Below are 15,114 nucleotides of genomic sequence, written 5' to 3' on the forward strand. Positions count from 1 at the left end.
GTTCTCTCTCAGGCCAACATCCCCAACATCGAGGCATTGACCATGCTCAATCAGCTTCGATGGGTGGGCCATATTGTCTGCATTGCCTGATACTAGACTCCCGAAACAAGCACTCTACTCCCAGCTACGTCATGGTAAGCGAGCCCCAGGAAGGCAGAGAAAATGCTGCAAGTCCACACTCTAAGCCTCCTTGAAAAAATTTAATATCCCCACCGACTCTTTGAAATCCCTGGCCAAGACCACTCAAAGTGGAGGAGAAGCATCGGGAAGTTGTGGCGTAACTACACCAATGCAGCCAATGCAGTGGCATTGGAGCCCTCGTTGGCGGTGTGGCTCAGCTGGAAAACTCTCTGGTCCATCCTCTTGGTGAAAGTTTTGAATCTATCAATCCTGTCGCCAGCTCCTGCAGGTCGAGAGAGCTCTGCAGGGTGCTGAGAATCAGGAAGAAGTTGCCCCCCACCATGTCATCCTTCTCGGCTTTCCTCTTGCCCTGCTTCCAAGCCTTCTCATCGTTGCGGGTGAGGAAGTGCTAGAAGGTGTCACAGCAGGCCAGAACCGGGTGGCTCATCATATAGTTCATCCATAGGGTCAGCCCTTTCTTCTGCTTGGAGATGAAGTCCTCCTCAAAGCGGCCGGTGGCTTGCTTCTTGGGGATGTGGGGCACCGAGATGACGGGGAATTCTCCACCAACCGGCCGTACAGTGCTTGTAGCGCCAGTTGACCGGGCACTGGGTGTGGCTGGGCACCAGGGTGTACGAGATGTAGCTCTTGATGCCCTTGAACTTGGTCTGCTTGGTGGGCTCGTCGATGGAGCAGGCGAATGGGTAAAGGTTCTCCTGCCACTCGTGGCCGTGCATGCCGGCCGCCACGCAGATCTTGTCGTCATCCTTGACGAAGCCGGCCGCCTCGCCCAGGGTGAACGCCTCGCCGCCCGACTTGACGAAGGTGGCGAAGCGATTGAGGTTCCTGCTGACCATGGCCGTGCTCTTGGAGGAGGCGGCGGCAGCCGAGGAGGAGGACACTGACCCCCCCCCGACATTCTGGCCGCCAGCCCCCGTGCTCACTTGGTAACGGCATGTCCCGTCAAAATCCAAGAACCCGCCGTCGCTGCCGCCTCCCCTGCTCCCGCCACCCCCCTGGACAGCGCTCGTCCACCACTGTCGAGTTATCGTCCCAGTTGTCGTCCCAGTCATCATCGTCACCGCTGCCCGACGCCTGGTGCTGCAGCCCCGCCAGGACCTGCCTCCTGAGGCCGCCGCCCATTTGGGCGAGAGGCGGGGGGCAGAAGGTGCTGGCGGCGAGGCAGGCTGGCAGGTGGAAGCCGCTGGGGGTCTGAGGCTGAGGCAGCGCCGGGCTGTCGTAGCCGCCAGTCGGCACGTTGGTATAGCGGGAGGCGGGGGGCTCGGCGGCACCAGCATCAACACTGGGCGCAGCGTCACCCCTGCTCCCGGCCCGCAGGATCTGCACGTACGAGGCCGGGAAGAGGCTCCTCTGGCCGTAGCTGTTGGCCCCCTCCAGCCAGCCCTCGATGTCGTGCTCACTGTACACGGTCAGCACCTCGTCCTCCCGCACCGAGATCTCGCCCACATTCTCGCTCTGGAAATCGTACAGAGCCCGAGCCTGGAGCGCCATCGTTCCGCACCCGGCTCAGCTCCGCTCCCGGACCCCGCGGTAACCCCCCCACCCCGTAAACCCTCCCTCACACCGGTCCCGGCTTCCCCTCACACCGGCTGCCCCAGACCCCAAATTCCCTCTTCGGCCCCCTGGACCCCCGCACTCGAGGGGCGGCTGCGCGAGGTCTTCCCTGGCCAGCTGCACTATTCCCTGTCGTTCTGTGATTTTAAAAAAATCTATGTTTGCATTGCGGCCCACGTCCTCCAGTTATGCCACTGCCGGGAAGGCGCCGAACACTTCGAGGCTCTTCGCCGGGAGCAGGCAGAAGCCAAGTACAAACAGCGGAAGGTGCGTACGACAAATCAAGTACCCCACCCACCCATCCCTCCAACCACCATCTGCCCCACCTGTGACAGAGACTGTAGGTCCCGCATTGGTCTCATCAGTCACCTTAGAACTCATTTTAGTGTGGAAGCAAGTCATCCTCAACTCCGGGGGACTGCCTAAGAAGATAAGAACAATGTAGAAAGAGGCCATTTGTGCTTTTGCTGGCTCTTTGATAGAACCACCCTGCTCTTTCCCCATAGCCCTATAATTTTTTTCCCTTCAAATATTTATCCAGTTCACTTTTGAAAGTTACTATTGAATCTGCTTCCAGCACCCATTCAGGCACTGCATTTCAGATCACAATAACTCTGCATAAAAAAAAAGTTTCCTCATGTTGCCTCTGGTTCTTTTGCCAATCATCTTAAATCTGTCTCCTTTGGTTATGCCAGTGGAAACAGTTTGTCTTTACTTACTCGGTCAAAACCGTTCATGATTTTGAACACGTCTATCAAATCTCCTCTTAACCTTCTCTGCTCTAAGGAGACCAACCCAGCTTCTCCAATCTCTACACATAACTGAAGTCTCTCATTCCTGGTAGCATTCTAGTAAATCTCTTCCGTACCCTCTCCAAAATCTTGACATTCTTCCTAAATCTTGGTACCCATAAATGAACACAATACTCCGGCTAAGGTCTAACTAGTGTTTTATAAAGGTTTAGCATAACTTCTTTGCTTTTGTACTCTGTCTCTATTAACAAATTTAATGTTGACTTCCATTTATTAGCCCATTAATTTTGTCCTGGAGTATTGTGTCTCAAAGTTTCCCCACTACCGACATTAGGCTGACTGGCCTGCAGTTAAACAGGGGTGTAACATTTGCAATCCTCCAGTCCTCTAGCACCACCCTCATATCTAAGGAGGATTGGAAGATTGTGGTCAGAGCCTCCGCAGTTTCCACCCTTACGTCCTTCAGTTACATAGGTTGCATTCCATCTGGACCGGGTGACTTTTCTACTTTTATGTTAGCCACTGATCTATTCCCATACTTGCCCTTTGCCTGAATTCCCTTTTTTAGATCTTACTTGATGGAATATGATGGCGATTAACAGGGTGACATCCATAAGACAAAGGTCCACCATCAGCCTGTCCTCGCTACACAGCACTGACCCCCAGTCATCAAGATTCACGGCGTGGCCCTGGACACCGTGGACCATTTCCCATACCTTGGGAGCCTCTTATCCACAAGAGCAGATATTGATGACGAGATTCAACACCGCCTCCAGTGTGCCAGTGCAGCCTTCGGCCGTCTGAGGAAAAGAGTGCTTGAAGACCAGGCCCTCAAATCTACCACCAAGCTCATGGTCTACAGGGCAGTAGTAATACCCGCCCTCCGGTATGGCTCAGAGACATGGACCATGTACAGTAGACACCTCAAGTAGCTGGAGAAATACCACCAACGATGCCTCCGGCAAGATCCTACAAATCCCCTGGGAGGACAGACGCACCAACATTAGCGTCCGTGACCAGGCCAACACCCCCAGCATTGAAGCACTGACCACACTTGATCAGCTCCACTGGGCAGGCCACATTGTCCGCATGCCAGACACGAGACTCCCAAAGCAAGCGCTCCACTCGGAACTCCTTCACCGCAAACCAGCCAAAGGTGGCAGAGGAAACGTTACAAGGACACCCTCAAAGCCTATCTGATAAAGTGCAATATCCCTACTGACACCTGGCCAAAGACCGCCCTCATTATCAAAGACCATCCTAAGTGGAGGAAGTGCATCTGGGAGGGCGCTGAGCATTTCGAGTCTCATCGCTGAGAGCATGCAGAAATCAAGCGCAGGCAGCGGAAAGAGCGTGCGGCAAACCTGTCCCACCCACCCCTTCCCTCAACAACTATCTGTCCCAGCTGTGACAGGGACTGTGATTCTAGTATTGGACTGTTCAGTCACCTAAGGACTCATTTTTAGAGTGGAAGCAAGTCTTCCTCGATTCAAAGGGACTGCCTATGATGATGATGAAAGTCACGGCCATAGTCGTGTAAGTAAAGTGATTTTAGTGACATTAAAGAAAAGCTACCAGCACTCTATATCTAATAAATAGAAGAATCTGTGGAAACCATCTCGGTTCTGCATGATCAGCCAGGATGTAACAGAAGGCCAGTTCGACTGAAGAAGGCTTCAGTTAATTTGATCTCAGCCGTTCAGAATTCCAGCCATGCTGTCTGCCAATTGCAGCATCTGCCTGTTTCTCAAATAAACCCAGTGCCTTGGCCTTAATCGACCTTTTTGGCAACCCATTCCAGCTGTTGATCACCTTCTGTGCAAATAAATAATTTGGATATGTGTCTTAAATTTACCCTTCTCATCCTTGAACCTATATCCTCCCATCGAGCTATCCTGATGTAGCTAAAAATATTGTTTTGGGTTTTCTTCGTCTCTTCCTTTAAGTGCCACATATCTCAATAATCTCCCCTCTGAGATGTCTCTATTGCAGGCTGAAGATCGCTAGCTTAGGAAGTTACTTGTCAATGTTCATCCTTCTAATACCAGAGATCAGCCTGGCCATTCTCCTCAGCACTGGCGCGAGGGTTTCTAGACCACCCGCATCTCATGGAAACTGCAAATGCATGTAGAACTCCAGATGTGGCCTGACCAGAACACTGTATAGCTGCAGCATAACTTCTGGGGATTTGAACTCAACTGATGGGCTAATAAAAACCAGCATCCTCTGTTCTTTGCTTATTGCAGCCTTAAATTCTTTCGACATGCTGAATGACAAACCAACTAAGACCAGAGGTCTCTTCCAACTTTCCCATTAGCAAATTTTACCCCACTAATTGAGTACACGTACCTCTTATTTTTTACTTTGTAAGTTATTGGCTCCTCTTAAGTCCACCAACTCCACCCCTCAGTGCAATGTTTCCAGCAAAGTTACATGGACGGAGTCTGTGGATTCAAGTCGTTCATGCGTACCAGAAACAGGAGAAGTCTCAGAATGGAGTCCTGAGGCACCCTACTCAATATATCTGCCCCACTATGTCACATTAGCCCCTTTACCTTAGAACTGCCCTTTACTTCCTCCCATAGTCAGTTTTACTCCACTATTTCCAGCCCCTCCCTCCCGAAGGCAGCCCACTGTTGAGGATTAGGGGAGAATGAGGCAGATGGTTGTCCACCTGCCCCATTCAGTTGAGATGCTCTCCCACTGACCCTGCAAACTCTGGGTGAGTCAGCACTGGAGGACGTTACATTGGGCTTGCATCCATTCAGGGCCTAAATATCTTTGGCTTTCCTACACTGGTTGCACACCTCTTTGATGACCACAGCACCTCATATATTCCAGTTTTTGACATCTGGCTCAGTGCCATTTCTGAAAAACTCCCAAACTTTGTTTTTTATTGTAAAAGTTATTACAAATTCAGAAAAGTACATTCATCTGTGTCAATAATTTATCATCACATTTTAACAAAGACTTTTCAACCCTCTCGAAGAAAAATGATATTTGCAATTCTGTAGGAATTGAGTAGTTACCTTCAATCAGTGGAGAGAGAACCCTCAGCTCAGTATGGACATGCCTCTTAGCCCAGTTTTTTAAAAATTCATTCACAGGATGTGAGCGTCACTGGCAAGGCCAGCATTTATTGCCCATCCCTAATTGCTCTTGAAAGGTGGTGGTGAGCCACCTTCTGGAACTGCTGCAGTCCATGTGGTGAAGGTACTCCCACAGTGCTGTTAGGGAGGGAGTTCCAGAATTTTGACCAAGCGACGATGAAGGAACGGCGATATATTTCCAAGTCAGGATGGTGTGTAACTTGGAGGGGAATGTGGAGGTGATGGTGTTCCTGTGCGCCTGCAGCCCTTGCCCTTCCAGCTGACAGAGGTCACGGGTTTGGGAGAAGCTGCCAAAGAAGTCTTGGTGAGTTGCTGCAGTGCATCTTGTAGATGGTGCACACAGCAGCCATGGTGTACCGATGGTGGAGGGAGTGAATGTTTAAGGTGGTGGGTGGGATGCTTTGTCCTGGATGGTGTCAAGCTTCTTGGATGTTATTGGATCTGCACTCATCCAGGCCAGTGGAGAGTATTCCATCACACTCCTGACTTGTGCCTTGAAGATGGTGGGGAAAGGCTTTGGGAAGTCAGGAGGTGAGACCCTCACCGCAGAATACCCAGCCTCTGACCTGCTCTTGTTGCCACAGTATTTATGTGGCTGGTCCAGTTAAGTTTCTGGTCAATGGTGACCCCTCAGAATTTTGATGGTGACGGATTCAGCGAAGGTAATGCTAAGGAGCGGTGGTTAGACTCTCGCTTGTTGGAGGTGGTCATTGCCTTGCACTTGTGTGGCACGAATGCTACTTGCCACTTATCAGCCCAAACTTGAATGTCGTCCAGGTCTTGCTGCATGTGGACATGGACGGCTCCATTATCTGAGGAGTTGGGAATGGAAGTGAACACTGTGCAATCATCAGCGAACATCTGCACTTCTGACCGTATGATGGAGGGAAGGTCATTGATGAAGCAGCTGAAGATGTTTGGGCCTAGGACACTGCCCTGAGGAACTCCTGCAGTGATTTCCTGGGGCTATGATGATTGGGCTCCAACAACCACAACCATGTTCTTTTGTGCTAGATATGACTCCAGCCAGTGGAGAATTTCCCCCTGATTCCCATTGACTTCAATTTTACTAGAGTTCCTTGATGCCACACTCAGTAATGTTTTCCACATTACAACAGTGATTACACTCCAAGAAGCACTTCATTCGCTGTAAAGTGACTTAAGACATCCGGTGGTCGTGAAAGGCACCATATAAATGCAAGTCTTTCTTTCTTTTCTTTCAGTTAAATGCTGCCTTGATGTCGTCACTCTCATCTCACTTCTGGAATTCAGCTCTATTGGAACAAGGCTGTAATGAAGTCTGGAGCTGAGTAGCACTGGCCGATACCAAACTGAGCATCGGTGAGCAGATTATTAGTAATTAAGTGCCGCTTGATAGCACTGTCAATAACACCTTCCATCACTTTGCTAATGATTGAGAGTAGACTGATGGGGCGCTAATTGGCCGGATTGGATTTGTCCTGCTTTTTGTGGATAGGACATACCTCAGCAGTTTTCCACATTGTGGGGTAGATGCTAGTGTTGTAGCTGTACTGCAACAGCTTGCCTAGAGGGGCGGCTAGTTCTGAAGTACAAGTCTTCAGTTCGACAGCCGGGATATTGTCACGGCCTATGGCCTTTAAAGTATCCAGTGCGTTCAGCCATTTCTTGCTATCGTGTAGAGTGAATAAAATTGGCTGAAGATTGGCTTCTATGATGGTGGGGACCTCAGGAGGAGGCAGATATGTATCATTCACTCGGCACTTCTGTCTGAAGATGGTTGAAAGATGGCTGAAGAGTGCCTTGTCTTTTGCACTCCTGTGCTGGGCTCCGCCATCATTGAGGATAGGGATATTCATGGAGCCTCCTCCTGCCGTTAGTTGTTTAATTGTCCACCACCATTCACGACTGGATGTGGTAGGACTGCAGAGCTTTGATCTGACCTGTTGATTGGGGGATTGCTTAGCTCTGTCTATAGTATGCTGCTTCCGCTGTTTAGCGTGCATGAAGTCCTGTGTTGCAGCTTCCCCAGGTTAACACCTCATTTTTGGGTATGCCTGGCGCTGCTCCTGGCATGCTCTTCCACACTCATTGAACTAGGGTTGGTCCCCTGGCTTAATTGTAATGGTAGAGTAATGGATATGCCGGGCCATGAGATTACAGATTGGAGTGGAATAGAACTCTGCTGCTGCTTTGTTAAGTGAAGGTCGTGTCTGACTAACTTGATTGAATTATTTGAGGAGGTAAAAAAAAGAGGGTCGATGAGGGTAGCGCCTTTGATCTAGTCGATATGTATTTTAGCAAAGCTTTTGATAAGGTCCAACATGGCAGACTGTTCACGAAAGTAAAAGCCCATGGGATCCAAGGCAAAGTGGCAAATTGGATCCAAAATTGACTCAGAGGCAGGACGCAAAGGGTAATGGCCGATGGAAGTTTTTACCCTGTCAGCTGCCACTTCCTGACCCGGCATCCCAGGAGGAGCCCAGGGAGGATTCCTCTGCCGTCGATCCTGGGGGTGGGACCATGACAGAGGTAGGACCGGATGGTGCGGCCGGGCCGTTCGCCACACGGACTCACCGCTAGCTGCGACCTCCCGGAGGAGGACGGGGGCTCAGCGGTGGGCACGGGAGAGGATTTAGAGTCCATCGACAGTGAGACGGTGGATCACCTCATCCCTGTCAGGGAACTGCAGGAATTTATGGCGGAATGCCAGGGTCGCGGCAATAAAGTCCAGTTGGCCCTGCACAAATGGTCCGAGTCAGCGCTCGTCCACGCGCCGCTGTCAAAATCATGGGCGCGGGTAGGGCCTGTTCCCAAAAAGACAATCGTGAGCTGCACCAGCTTAGAATGTTCCTCACTGGGTTGCTGAGGGAGTGGAGGTCATCACACAACTCCGCTCCATCTCCACAGTAGGTAGTTAGAGGTTCCACTATGCTCTTGTCATGAAGATAACCATAGCCAGCCTCAACATCAACAGCGACAGAGAGGCACGCCGCAGATTTAATAATGGTTCACTCCTAAAGGAGGGAAAATATGCGGTGTGCTTTCTGCAAGAATCCCACACCGTTCCGGGAGATGAGGCCACGTGGCTCCTGGAATGGCAAGGAGAGGTCCGCATGAGCCACCTCATCGCCACTTCTTGTGGGGTGGCTATCTTGCTGGCCCCACATTGTCAGCTGGAGATCTTGTGGGTCAAGAAGCCTGTGCCAGGCCACTTGCTCCATGTCACTGTTCCTCTGGGGAACATACCACTCCATTTAGTAAACGTGTAATTCAGAGATCAGTTCCTATGGACTGGAGGGTAGTTAAAGTAACACCACTTTTTAAGAAAGGAGGGAGAGAGAAAACGGGTAATTATAGACTGGTTAGCCTGACATCAGTAGTGGGGAAAATGTTGGAATCAATTATTAAAAATGAAATAACAGCGCATTTGGAAAGCAGTGACAGGATCGGTCCAAGTCAGTATGGATTTATGAAAGGGAAATCATGCTTGACAAATCTTCTAGAATTTTTTGAGGATGTAACTGGTAGAGTGGACAAGGGAGAACCAGTGGATATGGTGTATTTGGACTTTCAAAAGGCTTTTGACAAGGTCCCACACAAGAGATTGGTGTGCAAAATTTAAGCACATGGTATTGGGGTAATGTACTGACGTGGATAGACAACTGGTTGGCAGACAGGAAGCAGAGAGTCGAGATAAACAGGTCCTCTTCAGAATGGCAGGCAGTGACTAGTGGGCTGCCGCAGGGCTCAGTGCTGGGACGCCAGCTATTTACAACATACATCAATGATTTAGATGAAGGAATTGAGTGTAATATCTCCAAGTTTGCAAATGACACTAAGCTGGGTAGCGGTGTGAGCTGTGAGGAGGACGCTAAGAGGCTGCAGGGTGACTTGGACAGGTTAGGTGAGTGGGCAAACGCATGGCAGATGCAGTATAATGTGGGTAAATGTGAGGTTATCCATTTTGCTGGCAAAAACACGAAGGCAGAATATTATCTGAATGGCGGCAGATTAGGAAAAGGGAAGGTGCAACGAGACCTGGGAGTCATTGAAAGTTGGCATGCAGATACAGCAGGCGGTGAAGAAGACAAATGGTATGTTGGCCTTCATGGCTAGGGGATTTGAGTATAGGAGCAGGGAAGTCTTACTGCAGTTGGAATATTGTGTTCAGTTTTGGTCTCCTAATCTGAGGAAGGACGTTCTTGCTATTGAGGGAGTGCAGCGAAGGTTCACCAGACTGATTCCCAGGATGGCAGGACTGACATATGAGGAGAGACTGGATCGACTGGGCCTGTATTCACTGGAATTTAGAAGGATGAGAGGGGATCTCATAGAAACATATAAAATTCTGACTGGACTGGACAGGTTAGATGCGGGAAGAATGTTCCCAATGTTGGGGAAGTCCAGAAGCAGGGGACATAGTCTAAGGATAAAGGGTAAAACATTTAGGACTGAGATGAGGAGAAACTTCTTCACTCAGAGAGTTGTTAACCTGTGGAATTCCCTACTGTAGAGAGTTGTTGATGCCAGTTCATTGGATATATTCAAGAGGGAGTTAGATATGGCCTTTATGGCTAAAGGGATCAAGGGGTATGAAGAGAAAGCAGGCAAGGGGTACTGAGGTGAATGATCAGCCATGATCTTATTGAATGGTGGTGCAGGTTCAAAGGGCCGAATGGCCTACTCCTGCACCTATTTTCTATGTTTCTATGTTTCTATGTACACCCCTCAGAAGAAGTCCTTGTGGGGGGATTTTAACTGCACCATCGAGGTGAGGGACCGCTCCAGTGCCCCGCAGAGCATGGCAGTGATTGAGAAGTTGAGGGACCTGGTCGGGTCCTTCAATTTGGTGGATGTCTGTCGAAATCTCTATCCTGACTCCAGTGCCTTCACTGGGTGAGGCCTGGAAGAGGCTGGTCCAGAATTGACCGCTTTTACGTATCTTGAGCATATGCCTCCTACGTTCCGGCAACTTCCATGTGGCCGGTGTCGTGCTCGGACCACCGCCTGGTGTGGGCGGAGCTTGCTTCGCTCCACGTGCGGGTGGGGTCTGCGTACTGGCATTTTAACTACTTGATGCTGGAGGATGAGCAGTTCCGGGATTTGTTCCGTCGGTTCTGGGCCGACTGGAGAAGGAAGGAGGAGGGCTTCCCCTCCTTGAGGTTATGGTGGGACATGGGCAAGACTCACGTCCATCTCTTCTATCAAGAGTATGTAATGGGGTCGACCAAGAGGCGGGGGGTCAGGGTTGGGTGCCTGGAGAAGGAGGTGCTGGACCTGGAGTCCCGTCTCGGTCAAGTCGTCGACGACCCAGCCCTGTGGACGGTGTACGAAGCGAAGAAGGCCGCAGTGAAGGACCTGCAGTTTGTCAGGTCCCAAGGCATGTTTGTGAGGTCGCATATCCGGTTCCTCCGGGACCTGGACCCCTTCTTCTACTCACTGGAAAAAAGACAGGGGGTCCGTAAGCAGCTGCTGGCCGATGATGGATCTTTGGTCTTGGATCCGGAGGGTATCAGTAACAGAGATTGAAACTATTATGAGGCTCTGTTCTCTCCGGATCCGTCCAGCGAGGAAGCGCGCAGAGTTTTGTGGGAGGACTTGCTGAAGGTCGGCCCGGAGGACGCTGAAAATCTGGACGCTCCGCTAGGCTTGGCGGACTACAACATTTTTGCCAGGGTTATTCTGCTCGCCTTGGCACCATGTTGGACTATATGATCCACCCCGACCAGTCCTACACAGTCCCAAGCCGGACAATCCATGACAACATCCATCTGGTCCAGGACCTGGTCCACCATTCCCAGAGGGCTAGTCTGTCATTCGCCTTCCTTTCCCTGGATCAGGAGAAGGCATTTGACAGGGTGGATCACGAGTATCTTTTCGAGACTCTGCGCACTTTCTGGTTCGGGACGCATGTCGTCACCCAGATCCGACTTCTGCACGTCATCGCGGAGTGTCGGATTATAGTTAACGGGTCTTTGATGGTGCCCCTTCGCTTTGGGAGAGGGGTGCGCCAGGGATACCCCATGTCCGGCCATATGCCATCTGCGTGGAGCCTTTCCTGCGCCTCTTGCAGAAGAGGTTGATGCGACTGGCTCTGCAAGGGCCGGGCGTGGAGGTCAGTCTCTCGGCTAACACCGATGACGTGCTCCTCATGGTCGAGGATCCCCTTGACCTGCGGAGGATGCGTAAGTGCCAGAAGATTTATTCGGCCGCATTCTCCGCCAGGATCAACTGGGAGAAATGTTCCAGACTCCTGGTGGGTCAGTGGCGGGTGGACTCCCTGCTGGAGGAGTTCAGGCCTTTTGCCTGGAGCACAACCCATCTCCTCTATCTGGGAGTCTACCTTGGCCCTGCCGAGGAAGAGCTGGAGGCCAAAGTCACCGCTTGCCTAGGGCGTGGACAGGACTGCTCCGAATGCTGTCCTACAGTGGTTGAGCGCTAGTCATAAACTAGCCGGTGGCCGCGATGCTATGGTACCGGCTGGTCACTTTGACCCCTCCCCCTGCGTTTGTCACTGTTATATATGTACACTATAGATATACTCTCTGTGTAGTCACTGAATAGTTGCATAAGATGGAGACTTGTTTACCGGAGGTACCATCGACAAGGTTCACACTGTATACACTATGCTGGCATCACCAGAGGGCGCAACTGGTGGAGGCCCAGGGGTCACCTGCACACCACAGGTACCCAGTTATAAAATGGAGTCCACTCTGGAGTTATATTAAACGGACTAAGGTCACTACAGTTCAAGTGCAATACTTTGCCTCATGGAATTATTATCAGAGCATCTAAAGACATAATCGTCACCAAGATACAGAGGAAGCTCGTCGACTTCTTCTGGAATAACAGAAAGCATTGGGTTTCTGCTGCGGTTCTGAGTGTCCCGCTTAGGGAGAGCGGTCAGGCGTTGGTCTGCGTGAGCACCCAGGCTGTGACTTTCCGTCTTCAGACCCTGCAGAGATACCTGTGTCAAGCATCCTCCTAGATGGTATGCGCTGGCAATGTATTTCTTCCGCCAGCAGTACTGCCTCAATTATGACACGCAGCTCCTGTTTGTAAACCTGGGAGGTGTCTGGACCGCCATGAGGGGGCTGCCTGTCTTTTACCAGGAACTCATCAGAGAGTTGTTGATGCCTGTTCATTGGATATATTCAAGAGGGATTTAGATATGGCCCTTACGGCTAAAGGGATCAAGGGGTATGGAGAGAAAGCAGGAAAGGGGTACTGAGGTGAATGATCAGCCATGATCTTATTAAATCGTGGTGCAGGCTTGAAGGGCCTACTCCTGCACTTATTTTCTATGTTTCTATGTTTCTATCAGGATCTGGAACAAAGTCACCACTAAGCGCAGTTCTCCCCCGTCTGGAGTGGCGGCTGTCTTTCGAAAACTGCTGCTCAAGAATCTGAACCTCCATGAGTGCAATTTTAGGTGGCAGAGGGCTGTGTTTGGCAAGGTGACGAGAGGGCTGTGTTTGGCAAGGTGATCAGGGTTAGTGACCTACTGGATGGCGGAGGAGCGGGTTGGCGCGGTACCTATACTGACTAGGCTGATGTCCGGCGTGCGGGCAATGCCATCGAGTCACTAAAAACGGTACTGGGTCCTGATTCCACTAAGGGCGTTAAGGAGGCTCAAGCACGTGGGGCGATCCCATCCGAACTAACCCCCATCCGGATGGAATTCCTCATCGGTGCCATGCACTGAAACCTTCATCGGGAGCCGGCGCCTCACAACTTGAGCCTCCTCCGGGAAATCCCCTCCGTGCCTTTCAGTTCTGGAGGAGGATGGGGTTTCCAATGGAGTGCTCTCTACGCGGGAGTCCTCCCTTTATTTATTGGGGACTTGGGCTGGCTGTCCCGTGCATTAGGTTTTTAAGTCGGTTCACGGACTCCCAGGCCGCCTGCAATTTCTGCGGTCTGAAAGAGTCCCTGTTCCATTTTTAAGTGGAATGTGTCAGGCTGCAGCCCCTGTTCCAATACTTAAAGGGGCTGCTCCTCAAATTCTGGTTGCACTTCAGTCCCATGCTCCTGATCTTTGGGCATCCTATGTGGAGGGGAGCAGGCAGGTCGGAAGGCCTCCTCATAGGACTACTCCTGGGCATGGCCAAGGGGGCCATCACCCAGTCCAGGCAGTGGGCAGTCGAGGTGGTCATTCAGCCCAACTACCTGACTCTCTTCCGCTGTTACGTTCGAGCCTGGAGATGGAGCACGTGGTGTCCACCGGTACGCTCGCGGCCTTCCACGAGAGGTGAGCAGCAGAGGGACCCCCAGCAACCAAATTTTAATTTGATTTAAGGTTTCGTTAGAGTTTAAATTGTTAATTTGTGGGTTCTCGTGCCCTCACACAAAAGGGGGACATTTGATTTACGTTTCTACAAAAATAGTGCAGAGCTGTTGCATTGTGAGTGGATTATCTAGCCACATGATGTTCACATGACTTAATAAAACCCCAGTCACTTGGGTCTAGGTCATCCACGATGAGATATGCAGTTGTGAGCCTAGTGGATGAACTGGTAACATGTAGTGTGATTGTTAAACCTTTGTTAATAAACCAATTAGTTCTTCATTGCAATGTGTTGCTATGAATTCTTAAGCAAAGAACCCATGAAGCAAATACATTAGTAGTGAATCTGTTTTTGAAGGTGTTAGTTGGGGAGGAATGTTGCAAAGCTCCTGGGAGAATATAATACCCTTCTCTGAATAGTGCCATGGGATTTTTAAATTGCACGTACCCCCCAAAACAGGTAGCTGTGGGTTTAATGTGATATGTGAATGCAGCATTGTAGCACTCACTCAATATTTGGGCAGCAAGTCAGACCTCAACTGCAGACCCTAACCCAACACTGAATTTTGCTAACAGCCTGTGGTGCCTGACATAATCAACAATACAACATATCAAGGGCAGTGCGACTATTTGCAATTCCCTTTCTTGGCCTCAGTTATACCACCCTTTATTCCACTTCAAAAGTGGCAGTATAGCTTGGATTCTCAGTACATTAATGGAGGAAGTGAGAGAACGTTTCCAGTTAAGGACCGTTTTAAGTGTAAAGGCAGCAATTATAACCCTGATCTGCCAAGTTAGGTGTAAAACAGGACATTGAATTATGTAGCAGTGTCAGAGGAAATTTATAGATGGGTGGGGAAGCAAGTTGTGAGGAGGACACAAGGAATGTACTAAGTGATATAGACATTTGGCAGATGGAGTATAATGTGGGAAAGTGTGAGGTTATCCACTTTGGCAGGAAAAATATAAAAGCAAATTATTATTTAAATAGAGAGAGATTACAAAATGATGCAGTACAGAGGGATCTGGAGGTCTTTGTGCATAAAACACAAAAAGTTAGTATGCAGGTACAGCAAGTAATCAGGAAGGCAAATGGAATGATGGCCTGGGGGATGGAGTATAAAAGCAGGGAAGTCCTGCTACAACTGTACAGGGTATGGGTGAGGCCACACTTAGAGTACTGTGTACAATTTTGGTTTCTTTATTTAAGTAAATATACTTGCATTGGAGGCAGATCAGAGAAGGTTCACTAGGTTGATTCCTGAGATGAAGAGGTTGACTTATGAGGATA

At 50.2% G+C, this 15,114-nt stretch overlaps 1 pseudogene; it reads right to left on the minus strand.

Moving 5' to 3' along the window:
* Positions 1–281: 281 nt before the first annotated feature.
* On the minus strand, positions 282–1,632 carry LOC139266099 (sorting nexin-18-like; annotated as a pseudogene).
* Positions 1,633–15,114: the final 13,482 nt, after the last annotated feature.

The sequence above is a fragment of the Pristiophorus japonicus genome, chromosome 6, assembly GCF_044704955.1.
Source record: "Pristiophorus japonicus isolate sPriJap1 chromosome 6, sPriJap1.hap1, whole genome shotgun sequence".
Taxonomy (NCBI): Eukaryota; Metazoa; Chordata; class Chondrichthyes; family Pristiophoridae; genus Pristiophorus; species Pristiophorus japonicus.